At 40.2% G+C, this 14,768-nt stretch overlaps 1 pseudogene; it reads right to left on the bottom strand.

Moving 5' to 3' along the window:
- Nucleotides 1-974: 974 nt before the first annotated feature.
- On the bottom strand, nt 975-9,392 carry LOC114106276 (RNA-binding protein with serine-rich domain 1-like; annotated as a pseudogene).
- Nucleotides 9,393-14,768: the final 5,376 nt, after the last annotated feature.

The following is a 14,768-nucleotide window of genomic DNA, read 5'->3' as shown; positions in this document are numbered from 1 at the left end:
ATTTAGTTGGGTGCAATGGTGTATGCCTGTAATCCCAGCTGCTTGTGAGGCTGAGGCAGGAAGATCATGAGATCAAAGCAAGCCTCAGCAAAAGTGAGGCACTAAGCAACTCAGTGAGACCCTGTCTCTAAATAAAACACAAAATAGGGCTGGGGATGCAGTTCTGTGATCGAGTGCCCCTGAGTTCAATCCTGGTATGCAGCCCCCCCCACCAAATTTATATTTATTTAAATACTTAACCTAATTTTTAATTAGATTTTTTTGTTACTACAAAATGTTAAGTTTGCTTTGTACATGTAGATATGAGTTCATTCTCAGATATCTATATTGTGAAATGTTTCTCCCAGTTACTGGCTTGCTTTTACTTTCCCAGTAGTCTTTTTTTTTTTTTTCATTCTAATCCTAAGTTTATTCAGTACATTTTCATCACTCTACACAACAATGTACAAACCCAGCCTTATCTAAAATGCTACAAATTTGCAAAACTTAAAACAAATTTTTAGTACTGACTGTACAATAAGAGGGAAAAAAAAGCAATGTACCTGTAAAACCACCTGAATGGCTGTCAGAACAGGGGCTCTGAAATGACCTGGAAGAGCTGGCTCTCAACTTGCTCATCAATTTCAAAGAGTAAGTGGTATGTGGGGCAGTGGAGTGTGTGGGAGGGCTCAGAAAGACAGAACCATTTACAGTAACAGGTGGTGGGGGAACACAGTCCTAGAGAATTCAAGGTGGATGGAGGCCAGGCCTAACAGGAATGACAGCTCTGTCCCCTTTCCTGTGGACATAGCATAGCAACAGCAACACATTTGCCAGACTAGCTCAGGTCATCTGTGAAGAGACTGGGCCACACTGCCACCTAGAAGCTTGCTGGTCCCCCGCAGGCTCTGCCACTGAACAGACTTTGGAAAGGGAATGGGTGAGCTTATTGCCAGAAAACTGCAGGGCCCCTCAATGGGCACAGCTCTGAACCATCAGCACTTCTGCAGCCAGAGCCTGCCTGAAGCCTGTCCCAGTGAGGAGGCCTTCCCTGCCAACAATCCTGTGGCTAGAAAAGTGACACAACTGAGCCAGGTGAAAGGCAAGGTATAGATGAGCTTCAGAGGCTCTGAGTACTGGGAGGAGTTGGAACTGGAGCGGCTTCTGTGTGGTGGCGGCGAGGAAAGCAGAACCACCTGCGCAAGGAGGACCTGCGTTTTGGAGAGTGAGGTCTCCTCCTCATCCATGGGAGTGACATGGCAGTGGCGGCCGCCTTCTCCTGAGAGGGCTGAAAAGCTAGAGTGGGTGGGGGGTTGGCATAGGCCAGAAGGCCAACACAGCGGTAGCAGTGATCTCCTTCCTCGCCATCAATTTGTCCTCAGTCCACGCACTTCAGTGCCTTCTCAGCTACATCTGAGGACGCAGCCTTCTACAGGCATGTTAATCATTTTAATTTTTTCCATAAGTGGAAAATACCTCCATGATGTGATCCTTGGTCACATTCCTGATGAGCCTTTGGTGGGTTTAGGGGAAGGGCTCTGCCTTTTCTTTCCTTTTCATCGGTTTTATGTGGGTTGGATTTGGAGCAGGAGCGCCGCCTGCTGTCATGTCTGCGCCAAGAATGGCTGGGAGATCCAGAGGAGCTGCTGGACTGGAGCTGATGTGCTGGAGCTTCCCCAGCGGCCCGTGCAGAGGACATGGAGCCCGTGCTTGAGCCTGTGTTGGCGGTAGATCCTGAGCTGAAAGTGGAGCTGGACCTACTGCTTCCACTGCAAGCCTTGCGTCTCTTCGAGCTTATTTCTGCCATAGTCCTTCTTGCTTGACTCCTTAGTGGGTCTTTAGAGTGATCCCTGGGCTTCTCATCTGAGCGCTCTTTGCATTTGGTACGACGAGGAGCCCTAGCTGTGGACTTTTTCTTATTTCCCTTGGCTCCTAGCAAGCTCTTCTTTTTCACTTCTGATAAATCCTCATTCTCTCCTTGAGGTATTCAAAGCAGCAATGGCGGCCTCACTTATTTAAACTCTGACTTCTAGAGTGAGTCTGAGAAATGATCCCTAATCGATTGCAATTTAAGCCAAAGAGCAGCATCTTCCCCCAGCCACTATTTCCTCCTACTTCTCCTCAGCAGCTCCCTAGTAGTGTCTTTTTTAAAGATTTTTTTTTTTCATTTATTTTTCTCCCTAATGGTTAACATTTTTTGTTTGTTTTATTAAAAAAAAAAAATCACTGCTTACTTCAACCAAGGTAATGAGGACTTTCCTGTTTCATTTTGTGAACTTCATAGTTCTAGATTAGATTATAGTCCTAGATTAAATTTAGACTTATCATACATTTGAACTAATTTTTGTGTGTTCTGACAGTTTTCTGGGGATGACTGACAAACAAGAGGGCTCCTAACAACAGACACTTAATCCCTTTTAGTTCCAGAGGCCCAAAGCCTAAATCAAGGTGTTGCTAGGGCCCTGCTCACTTGGGGGCTCTGAAGGAGAGTCCTCCAAACCTTTTCCTGCTGTGGGCTGCAGGTGTTCTCTGGCTTGTGGCAGCGTAGCTGAAGGCTTCCCACACTTCTTTCCATAGCTTTCTCCATGTTTATCCTCTCTTGTCTGTGTCTCCTCCTCATCTTGTAAAGACCCTTGTTATTGGATACACAGGCTGTACAACTAATCCAGGACGATCTAATTAGAAAGTCTTGATTTTATTATCTCTGCAAAGATCCTTTATCTAAGCACAAGGTCTCTTTTGCAGGTACTGAAGCCCATGACTTAGATGTCTGTCTTGGGGGATCATAATCCAACCTCTTACATACATGATGGGAGAGAAAGTTTGTAGGTCATTATTTTTATATTTGGATAGTCAGTTATTCTATTATTTTCTGTTCAAAAACCATTCATTCCCCATTAAATCATCTCAGAATCTTTTTGGAAAATCAGATGACTATTTGTCTGTGGATCTGTTTCTGACTTCTCTCCTCAGTTCCACTGGTCTGTATGCCAACCTCCATGCTAATACCCCACTATTCTGATTACTGTAGCTTTAATTATTTTTTCACCTCTGAGATCAGGTAATATAAATCCTTAGTTCTTCTACAAAAAAATAATTTGGCTCATTTGAATTCCCATATACCTTTTACAATCAGTTTGTTAATTTCTACAAAAAAAAAAAAAAAGCCTGCTGGGATTGTGGTCAAGATTGTATTAGCTTTATAAGTCAATTTGGATAGAAAAGGCACAACATTGAATCTTGTCGAATAATTTGAGTCTTTGCATATTTCACTAAAGGAAGCTAACAAAACTTAGCTTAGGTTTTTATTCATTATTATATTGATAAGAAAAAGTGTCTTAACTTTAGTCACAAGAATCAGTAGGTAGTGGGGTAGGGAGCTAAGGAAAGTTGATCAATACAGCTTTGAGTTTGCACATTCCTGCATATATGTTGAAATACTGACTTAAATCCCATGGCTGACCAGTAGGCATAGCATACCTTTTTATGTGAAAACTCTCTGGACTATTCACACTAACCATTCCAGAAGCAGTTAGCACTTCTTCCTCTACTTTGTCCTCTTATCCCAAAGCTTTCTGTGATTTGCATTATCCTACCTGCTAATTTATAGCCAATGGAGATTCAAGGTAAACAATTTGTTTTCCTTCCTCAAAGTTTCAGAATAAACACACACTTGGCTCTTTGGTCCAGTGAACATTGTTGAAATTGCAATATAGCATTGTGGATGTGAAACTTGTCCCAGGATCTGTTCCCTTTTCTTGATAGCCTCTGTAATTGCTCCATAACCTAACTAATCTTTTCCTTAAGATTTCCTTCATCTCAGAAAAACTACTGACAAATCTTTTTTCCTCTGTGTGTAAGAAATTAGTGATATGAAGATTGAATACAATCAACCAATAGGCTCTTGGAGTAGGGTGAGGGTTCAGTTGTAGAATATTCTGGCTGCAGACAGGGCAGTGTAGTGTCCAAGTCTGTGTCCAGGGGAGGGCAAGGAAGGGCTGCATCCTAGCTGGTTGTGTAACCCCAGGTGGGTGCTTCTTAGAGAACAGGGTCTCCAGGCAGTGGAAAGGCTGCTAAATGATGAGAGGTAGAGAGAGTTTCTGCATGTCCACTGGTTAACATGAGAAGGGCTGGTCAGCAGGTTATTGGGACATGAGTCAAGTGAGTTTGAGAGAATGAGTGAATTTGGTGCTCCACATAGAAGTGGGAAGATCAGGTCCCTGTGGATCCAGAGGGTTCCCAGGAAAGAGTTGTCTCCTATACAGAGGGGCTGTGAGTAGGCTTTCTGTTTATGGGTGCCCTTTATGGGAACTTGTCAATGACATTGCCTAGTTAAATCCAAGTAACTTTCACAGAGTGGGCACGTGGCTCCAGAAGGTACTTATCAAGGATCTGCAGCCTTATGGTGCTAGTATTGCAATGCAGGGCCAGGGAGAAAGGAGGACGTAGTGGTGCACACAGTCTTGCTCCTTCAACAGTGCTTCATCTGCCAGTTGACTGGTAAAACCAATGGCAAACTAATCATACCCACAAGAATCAGACATTGCTGAGAAGATGTCTGAAATACAGATTTATATTCTCATCAGGAACAATTCACCTTGCCCTAAGATGGAGATATCCCAAATTATATTAAAAGAGCCATAGGGACTAAGAGCATGGTATTGACCTTTACACGGACACACAGACCCATGAAACAGAACAGAAAAAAACAGAAATAAACCCATAAGCAACTGCTTCTCAACAAAGGTGCCAAACACATACCTTGGAGAAAGGAGAGTCTCTTCAACAAATGGTACTAGAAAAACTGGATAATCACATGCAGAAAATTGAAGTTTGACTCCAATTTCTCCTCCTGTCCAAAAAAATCACCTCATAATGCATTGAAGACCTTGATGTAGGACCTAAAAACTCTGAAACTGCAAGGGGAATGTGTTGGGGGAACTTTTTAAGATTTTTGGCACAGTCAGTAATTTCCTGGTGAGACCCCAAAATCATAGGCAACAAAAGCAAAAAAAAAAAAAAAAAAAAAGACAAATGGGATTACATCAAACTAAAATACTTCTGCACAGCAAAGAAAGCAATTAGCAAAGAGAAGAGACAACCATCAGGGAGGGAGAAAATCTTTGCCAGCTGTACATCTGAAAGAGGATTAATATTCAGAATATATAAAAAACACAGGCCACTTAATAAAAAACAAATATATCAATAAAATGGTTTAATCAGAATAGGCACTTCTTTGAAGAAATACAAATGTCCAATAAATACATGAAAAAATCCTCAATCTCACTAGTCATCAGGAAAATACAAATAAAAATTGTAAGATTCTATTATATTCAGGTTAGGATAGCTATTATAACAAAATTAATCTAAGATATGGAGAAAAAGGAATACTTATACACTGTGTGTGGGAATGTAATTTAGTATATCCACATTGGAAATAGTTTAGAAGCTTGTCAAAAGGCTGAAAATAGAAATTGCATATGACTCAACTATCCCACACCTGAGTATTTATCTGAAGGAAATTCAGTTGGCATATAGAGATAGCTGCATACCTCTGATTATTGTGGCATTGTTCACAATATCTAAGATAAAGGATCAACCTAAGTATTCATCAGCATGGTAATGGAGAAAGAAACTATGGTTACGTGTGTGTGTGTGTGTGTATACATACACACACACACACACACATACAGGTGTATGTGTAGTGTATATATATATATATATATATATATATATATATATATATATATATTTTATATGCATATATATTTTATCTTTTCTATAGTATATATATATATATATATATATATATATATATCTTCTTTATATGTATACACATCTTCTTTTAATTCTTTTTTTAATATATTTTTTAGTTGTCAATGGACCTTTATTTTTTGTTTCTTTATATGTGGTGCTGAGGAACATGCTAGGCAGGTGCTCTACTACTGAGCCACCACTCCAGCCCTATATATCATAGATCATATGATATATATGATTATATATATATATGACTATTGTTTAACCATAAAGAAGAATAAAGTCCTGTCATTTGCCTCAAAGTGGATAGAACTGGTTTTATTGTGTTAAATGAAAAGACACAGAAAAGCAAGAAGACAAGTCTTTCATGTTTTTTCTCAAATGTGAAATTTTTAAAAAAAGAGATTTGAAAGTAGAAGAGAGATTGCTGGGGATTGGAAAAGGTGCTGGGGGAGGGGGGAGGTAGTATGAGGGCAATGTATGCATGTATGGAAATATCACAGTGAGTTCCATTTCTGTGTACAATTATTGTGTGATAATAATTATAATAAAAATAAGTAGATAAAATCTGGCTCCTCCAAAAAATAATGAAATAAAATCTCGGCTAAGGGAGGAGAACCATATATATGAACAAAGAGAAACAGACTACGTCTCTAGAATCCAGATACCCCAGAGCACTCTCATGAGCTTGTTGTTCACCTTAATACAAAAAGCCCCTCATGCCAATGAGAACTGTGCAAGGACTTCACCCTGCCCTTTGAGAGATGTTGAGTGTCATCCACACTCAGGGAGGTGCCAGCACTCTGCAGATATCCTTGATGTATTTGATGACAGACAGAGGGGACCCAAAGGAGAAGCTGCTGCTTTACAGAGGGGAAGGGTGTGTGTGAAATGTCCCTCCCTGGAAAGAAAAAAGACACACTTCAATAAGGGTGAAATCTCTGGCTCCATTCAAAAACCCAGTAGAGTACAAAGAAAATGTCCCTCAAATGTATTTTTTTCCAATTGCCACCACTGAGCCTCACCTTCTGGAGGAGCTACTTGCCGCAGTCTGGCTGGGCACAATTCAGGAGCCACTTGACAAAAGAAACGAACTTTATTTTTAGAACCACACAGGCCAAACAAAACAGCTCCTCAGGAAAAACCTTCAGAGCCCAACTGCCACAACCGGCTTCCCACAAGCCTCTCAACTTTCCCCACTCCTCCTGCTCTTGAGGCTGATTGGCTGGGTCGCTTGGGCAGAGCCAAAAAAAGTCCCCCAATGAGCAGCTCAGTGGTCTGAAAGGGCGGAGAAACAGCCCAATGAGCATCACCACAGAGGAGCCAATCAGTTGGCAGCTAGAAGTTGCTCGGGCCCCTGTGAGCCAATCATCAGCTGACAGCTGGAAGTTTGCTGGCAGGTGGAAGTTTGCTGGCAGCTGGAAGTTTGCTGGGGCCCCTTCGGCTGTGGCTCTCAACAGCTACTGTTGTAGGATTGCAGGCTGTGCATAGGGTCACCTCAACCCTCCTGTTTGCTCTTACTGCCTTTTAAAACCACTCTGAGCAGATGACCCCAGAGGTTAGCTCAGCGACCTCCCTTCTCTTGCTCTTTTCATGCATGTATTCCTCCAGGATCAAAGTTTGGAGTTTGGGATTTTCTAATGATATTGTATATTGCATTCTGGTGGGTATTTCTCATATTTTATAAACAAACTAGAGAAGCAAACAGAGTCAGGAGCTCTTTGGAGTTCAAATCCACAAAAATTAAAACAAAATTTATCAAGTGTTCATATGCCAAAATTTACATACAGGTTAAGCATTCCCAATCTGAAAATCCAAACAGAAAATGATCCAAAATCTGATATTTTGTGAACATTAGAGTAATGCTCAAAACATTTTAGATTTTGGAACTTTTTAACTTTTGGATTTTTGAACTAGGGATGTTCAACGGGTAAAATCTGAGGAAATATTCCACAATCTAAAAATTCTGAAATATGAAACAATTCTTGTCCCAAGCATTTCTAATGAGTTGCTCCACTATATGTTTTTAGCAAAACAATTATTTTCTCACATTAATGTCTGTGCCATTTTTTTTAGTGAATTAAAAGCTAAAAGTCACTTTGTATCAAAGAGAAAAATTAAGCAAATTAATGAGATTTTAAAAATACAAGTTCAGGGGCTGGGGCTCAGAAGTAGAGCGCTTGCCTAGCATGTGCAAGGCCCTGGGTTCGATCCTCAGCGCCACATGATAACAAATAAATAAAATAATAAAGGTATTGTGTCCAACTACAACTAAAAAATAAATATTAAAAAAAATACAAGTTCAATCTTATTTTGTTATTTTTTTCATTTTAAATCATAGGCATATTAGAGAAATTATTAGAAAATAGTTTCATGATGCAAAAGGCTGGATTCTATTTGATGGTCATAGAATAGGGCCAAGCGTGAATGGGCTGTGTCACATGTTTTCTCCTAATGATGAGAATAAAGCATGACAGTCCCCAGGCTGCAAGGACAGTGAATCATGTACTCACTCAAAGTTTAAGAACTGACATACTGCTGTCCTGGAACATCCAGTGGTCTTGTTATGGTAGGCATAAAATCTACAAGCCATCTAACTTTTTTTTGGTGGGGGGAAGAAGGTTCAGCAAATTAAACCCAGGGGTATTTTATGACTGGGCCACAACCCCAGTCGTTTTTATTTTTAATATTTTATTTTTATTAGAGTCTCAGGAAGTTGCTTCCGGTCTCTAAGTTGCCAAGGCTGGCCTTGGACTTTTGATCTTCCTGCCTCAGCTTCCTACTGGCTAGGATTATAGGCCTGCCATACTATGCCCAGCTCATCTAACTAATTTGACATTCTGCAATTGTGAAGTCTGTAGGGAAATCAAACAGATCCATTTTGATGACTGTAGAAGATAGTGTCACTGTTCACATTCATGGTTTTGGTCACTCTGTTGAGATTTGAAAACATGGCCAAAATGGGGCTAATTGTTAAATTGAAATAAATTTGTCCTAAACTTGTCTCCATACTTGCATGATAAATTTGTCCCAAAGTAGCCTCCATATATGTGATCTGTAACCTAGCTTGCTATGCAAATGAACTGTAATCCAATTAAATGGTAGGGGGGGGCGTGGGTGTTGGGGGGGTGGGGGCGTGTTGTGGGGGGCGTGAGGTGGGGGCGTGTCATGGGGGCGTGTCATGGGGGCGTGTCATGGGGGCGTGTCATGGGGGCGTGGCGGTGGCTTGCCTGTTACCAAACAACTAAGTTTCCACCAATCACAGCAGAGTAGCTTCAACCAATCACTGATCTGACTATACGCAAATGGTCAGAAGCTTACTGCGTCCAATCAGGTGGTTTCAGTATGGCAGTTCCTTTTCTTTGGCCGTGAGTGTAATCTGCAGAGGTGGTGCGGTTAACCGTCTTTGGTCCCAAGTGCAACACGGTGCTAGAACCTTATTTATTTATTTTTTTAATCAAGCTTTGCTAAATGAAGTGTTCTCAGTTTTTAATTCCCGTTAGGAACCAACTGTGAGAACCTGCCTGTGTTCCTTCTGTCACTTGGCGGAACTCAAAGACTGTTTTCTGACCATCTTTGCGCCATCTAGGAGTAAAGTAAGCTGTAGTACCCAGACACAGAAGAGGCTGAGTTGGAATTAACTGCTTTTCCACCATAGCGTCAAAAGTTAGACCACAGCTTGAGAGCCCTAGGGTGGGGAGGGAGATGGTGACAGCAAGAATACTACCTGATGAAGAGTTCCAGAAGATAACTGTGAGGACCAGCCAGGGGAAGTACAGTTTCAAGTCCCTGGAAACCAGACAGCATCCTGTGGGCTCAGGGAAAAGCAGCACCCATCAAGTGACATTTTCTTGCTCTTTTACTCCCAGGGTAGCTGCTGGACTTGAAGTGGTCAGAAGACAAGACCACTGGGCCTGTCTGGCAGAAGAGGTAGTTGTGCCAAACGCAAAGGGATAAGTCTACCTGCTGCTTGCTGGCCTGGCTCTGCAGAATTCCACCAAGGCTGGCTGTTCCTGAAAGAAACCTCCTGTTTCAGAGCAGTGTCCTGTTTTGACTATGAACCTGGGACCAGCAGTATACTTACTACATCCAGACCTCATTTTGTCCCTGAAGAGAACCAGTACATTTTTCCTTATTTGAACATAAGCAGGTAAGCCATGGGGACCCTAGATTTAACTGAAGGATTGGAAACATTAGCACTCAGGAGCAGTTGTGCATAGGCAGTGTGAAGAGAACAAAGTCAGTTTTGAAGAACTCCATGAGTGCAGTTTGTTCGCAGTCAAACAGAAGTAACTGGGATTACAGAAAACAGTCCTCTAACACCAAGGTAAATTAGTAGAAACACACTAAATATGTTCAAAATAGTTGTTTGAAAAATTACTTAAAGGAATATTTCTTTTTTTCTCAGAACTGTAAATCTTTAGTGTGTATTAAACATTAGCTTTTGTGCTAGAAAATTAATTGCATAATTCTTGGAACAGTATACCACTATTGTGTGTCCTTTGTTTCACAAGTAAAAGTTGGCAATTATGCAGTAGAAATAAAAATAATGAAAATGGAGCTGGTGTTGTGGCTCAGTGGTAAAGCACTTGCCTAGCACGTATGAGGCACTAGGTTAAATTCTCAGCACTGCATATAAATAAATAAATAACGGTTCATTGACAAATAAAAAAGTATTTAAAAATGATAATATCAAACTCATATAATAGGAATCATGCGGTGTTTTAATATTATAACTCATTTCCCCTTCACTGCAACATTATTAACATTCATTCTCATGTTAGGAAGTGATTGTTGCAGACACTGAGTGTCTCCACTGAAATGTGGAAAGTTTCTTGCACTGCAGAGACCACAGTGCACAAAAGAAATTCATACACCTTATATAGTTTTTCTTCATGTTGTAAATAGGTATGAGAAGTGTTCCTGGCAGCAGATTATGGTAGGAATATAAAAGAATGATGGAATGTTCTTGCTTGCAAAGTTTCAGGAGGATTCCTGACCTGAGAGATGTCTGTCTTGTGAAGCAGCTATTGGGAAAAATGGTAGAGATTGTGAGAACATCAAGGAGCAGGTGGCAGCAATTTCAAGTTTTGGACAAAGAGGAAAGGGAAGAACTGCATACATAATGAGAATGAATGAGGGTGAGAAAAGCTAATGCACAAAAATGTTCAGGACTCCAGGACTGTGCCAGCCATGTTCCCTAGAAGAGAACTTAGCATTTTCTAATCCCCATCCATTCTGGCTGGTACAGCATTGTTTTATAGCTTTCTGGGCATTAGTTTCACCTGTGTGGTTTACATAACTGTGGTTTCATGGATGTGAGATGTGTGGACCACATGTTTATGGGGAGAAGGGTGACAACTCAGCCCAGGGAGGGGCACCCTAGCAAACCTTTGAGTAACCACAAAGACCTGCACCTGTTTGGAAAATGCAGCAATCCACATTGGCCCCAGATATAATTACAGCAATTGATTGTGTTAAAAGAGTGGTTGTGAATGTGACCGACATTAGAGAAAACAGGGGGAAGCCATTGGGGCTGTCTGGAGCTGGATGTGTCATACTGTTAAGGTAGTGAGAAGGACATAAAGTGTAGCTATGTCTGGGAAAAACTTGGAGGAACTTTTTTTTCTGTGGGATTTTTTTAGAAGTCAGAGTGCTTGACATTGTCAACAGCATTATAGTCTATTGAAGGGGAATTGTTCTTAAGAGATAACATTGTAGAATACCTCCGTGTTTTTGTTTTGTTTGGGTTTTGCTTATTTGCAATAGAGCTTTTTCCCTTAGAGTATGAAGAAGGCATCACATATTTTACCATTCCACATTGTCTTCTGGAGTGCCTGATTTGTTGAAGTCAGTGTGAAACCTGTGTTAAATAAAAGTCTGTTCCAAATTGAATTTGCAGTAGATTCTAAATATCATTTAGAGAGTCATCTGTGTGTTTAAAAAATCACTTCAAGATAGGCACAGTGATGCACACCTGTAGTCCCAGCTACTCAGGAGTCTGAGGGAAGATGACTGCAAGTTGGAAACCAGCCTCAGCAAATTAGCAAGACTGTCTCAAAATGAAATAAAGGGGCTTGGAGTGTAGCTCAGTGGTAGAGCACTTGCTTATACTAGGCCCTGGATTCATTCTCTAGTCCTATGAAACAAAACAAAACAAATTACTTTATTTGCAGCAAAATGTTTTAATGTGACAAAATTTACAAGATGTATTTTTGTTATTTTCTTTAATATCTTACTCTTTTAAAAATATTTATTTATTTGAATTAGGTATACATGACAGCAGAATGTATTTTGATTCATTGTACATAATTGTAGCACAATTTTATATTTCTATGGTTGTACAGGATGTAGCTTCACACCATAAATGTAGTCATACATGTACCTAGGGTAGTGATGTCCATCTCATTCCACCACCTTTCCTACACCCATGCAGGCTCTCTACTCTCCCTACCCTTTGCCCAATCAAAGTTCTTTCATTTTTCCCATGCCTCCCCCACCCTCTTTATGGATCAGCATCCACTTATCAGAGAGAACATTCAGCCTTTGGTTTTTTGGGATTGACTTACTTCGCTTAGCATGATACTCTCCAACTCCATCTGTTTACCTGCAAATGCTATAATTTTATTCTCTTTTAATGCTGAGTAATATTTTATTGTGTATATATACCACACTTTCTTTATCCATTCATCTATTGAAGGGCACCTAGGTTGCTTCCACAGTTTAGCTATTGTGAATTGAGCTGCTATAAACATTAATGTGGCTGTGTTACTATAGTAGGCTGATTTTAAGTCCTGTGAGTATAGACTGATAGGAACAGCTGGGTCAGATAGTGATTCCATTCTAAGAATCCTTAAGGAATCTCCATACTGCTTTCCACATTGGTTTACCAATTTGCAGTCCCACCAGCAATGTATAAGTGTGCCTTTTACCTCACATCCTCACCAACATTTATTGTTGTCTGTATTCCTGATAACTGCCATTCTGACTGGTGTGAGAGGAAATCTTAAAGTAGTTTTGATTTGCATTTCTCTAATTACTACAGATGTTGAACATTTTTTCATATATTTGTTGATCAAAGGCATATCTTCTTCTGAGAAGTGTCTCCTCAGCTCCTTAGCCCATTTATTGATTGGGTTGTTTGTTTTTTGGTGTTAAGTTTTTTGAGTTCTTTATATATCCTGGAGATTAGTGCTCTGTCTGACGTGTGTGGCAAAAATTTGCTCTCAATATGTAGGCTCTCTGTTCCTCTTTTGCTGAGAAGAAGCTTTTTAGTCTGAGTCCATCCCATTTATTAATTCTTGATTTTATTTCTTGTGTTTTAGGAGTCTTGTTAAGAAAGCTGGGGCCTAAAATGACATTATGAAGATTTGGGCCTAATTTTTCCAGTTCTCCCAGCACCGTTAGTTGAAGAGGCTATATTTTCTCCAATGTATGTTTTTGGCGCTTTTGTCTAGTATGAGATAACTGTATTTGTGTGAGTTTGTCTCTATGTCTTCTATTCTTTAACAGTGGTCTATATGTCTATTTTGGTACCAATACTAAGCTGTTTTTGTTACTATAGCTTTGTAGTATAGGTTAAGGTCTGCTATTGTGATGCCTCCTACTTTTTACCTCACATCCTCACCAACATTTTCCTTTGGCTGTTCTGGGTCTCTTATTTTTCCAAATAAATTTCATGCTTGCTATTTCTATTTCTATAAGGAATGATGTTAGGCTTTTAATTGGAATCACATTGAATCTGTATAGCGTTTTGGGTAGTTATGGCCATTTTATCAATATTAATTTTGCCTATCCAAGAGCATCAGAGATCTTTCCATCTTCAAAGATCTTTCAATTTCTTTCTTTAGTGTTCTGTAGTTTTATTGTAGAGGTCTTTCACCTCTTTTGTTAAGTTGATTCCCCAGTATTTTATTTTATTTTTTGAAGCTATTATGAATGCAATAGTTTTCATAGGATTTATCACTGATTATCTATTTCTTGGTATGTATAAAAAATGCTGATATATTGGGCCGGGGTTGTGGCTCAGTGGTAAAGTGCTTGCCTAGCACGCTTGAGGCACTGGGTTTGGTCCCTAGCACCACATAAAAATAAAAACAAATAAAATAAAGGTATTGTGTGCATCTATAACTAAAAAGTATGTTTAAAATGCTGAAATGTTTATGAGACTTACAGTAGGTAAATTTTTTAAAAAGTTTTTTAATACCTTAATTTTTATTTATTTATTCTTATGTGGTACTGAGGATCAAACCCAGGGCCTTGCACACATGCTAGGTGAGTGCTCTACTGCTGAGCCACAACCCCAGCCCAACAGTAGGTAAATCTTATTAAAATAAAATACAGATGACCATAAAATCTGTAATATGAATATCTTTGTAATGGATTGAACCCCTGGATTACTTCTTCTGGATAAAGTTTTGGATTTCTGCCATGAAAATTGGACACACAGATCATTGAGGTGACATGTGACAGATGCATGTGCAGTGATGGATGAGAATGTTTCTTTAAAGCAAACTGTTCATTGCTAGGCCTCTAGGGAGCTCAGTGCTGTTAGAATCCCCAGGAGGGATTGAGGCAGACATGGAGATCCGGTAGGGGCAACCGCTCTGATATGGTTGAAGTGGATTGGCTGTTGGCTCTCTGAGATTTTTGGAGTGAAGAGAGTAAAACCTTTGTCTGTTTCTGTTTCTTCTGCAAGGGCCATTCCATGTGTTGATTTTCAGTTGAGATGAAAGGCCATACTTCCTCCTGGGATGTAGGGCAAATTGTTTTCTGGATCCTCTTCTGGGGTGGAGAAGAAGGTGGTAGGTTTGGGAGTGAGGATGTGAGATGTGTGTGGTTCTGGACCTGAGCCACAGAAGGGGGTAGTGTTTGTGTTACAAATTGCAATTGGACCACATAGTTGAACAAGGGCTGGTCCTGGGAAAGTTGTGAGATTCTTCAGCCTGAGATTGAACTGGGGAACAGTCAGAGATTTTGTTAATGTAACAGCTTTAGATTGTGCATAGAAGGACCTCTTAGAGACCCAGGCA

This window comes from Marmota flaviventris, chromosome 16, assembly GCF_047511675.1.
Source record: "Marmota flaviventris isolate mMarFla1 chromosome 16, mMarFla1.hap1, whole genome shotgun sequence".
Lineage (NCBI taxonomy): Eukaryota > Metazoa > Chordata > Mammalia > Rodentia > Sciuridae > Marmota > Marmota flaviventris.
Note: the sequence above shows the minus strand (reverse complement) of the source record. Positions and strands in the feature narration are given on the sequence as shown.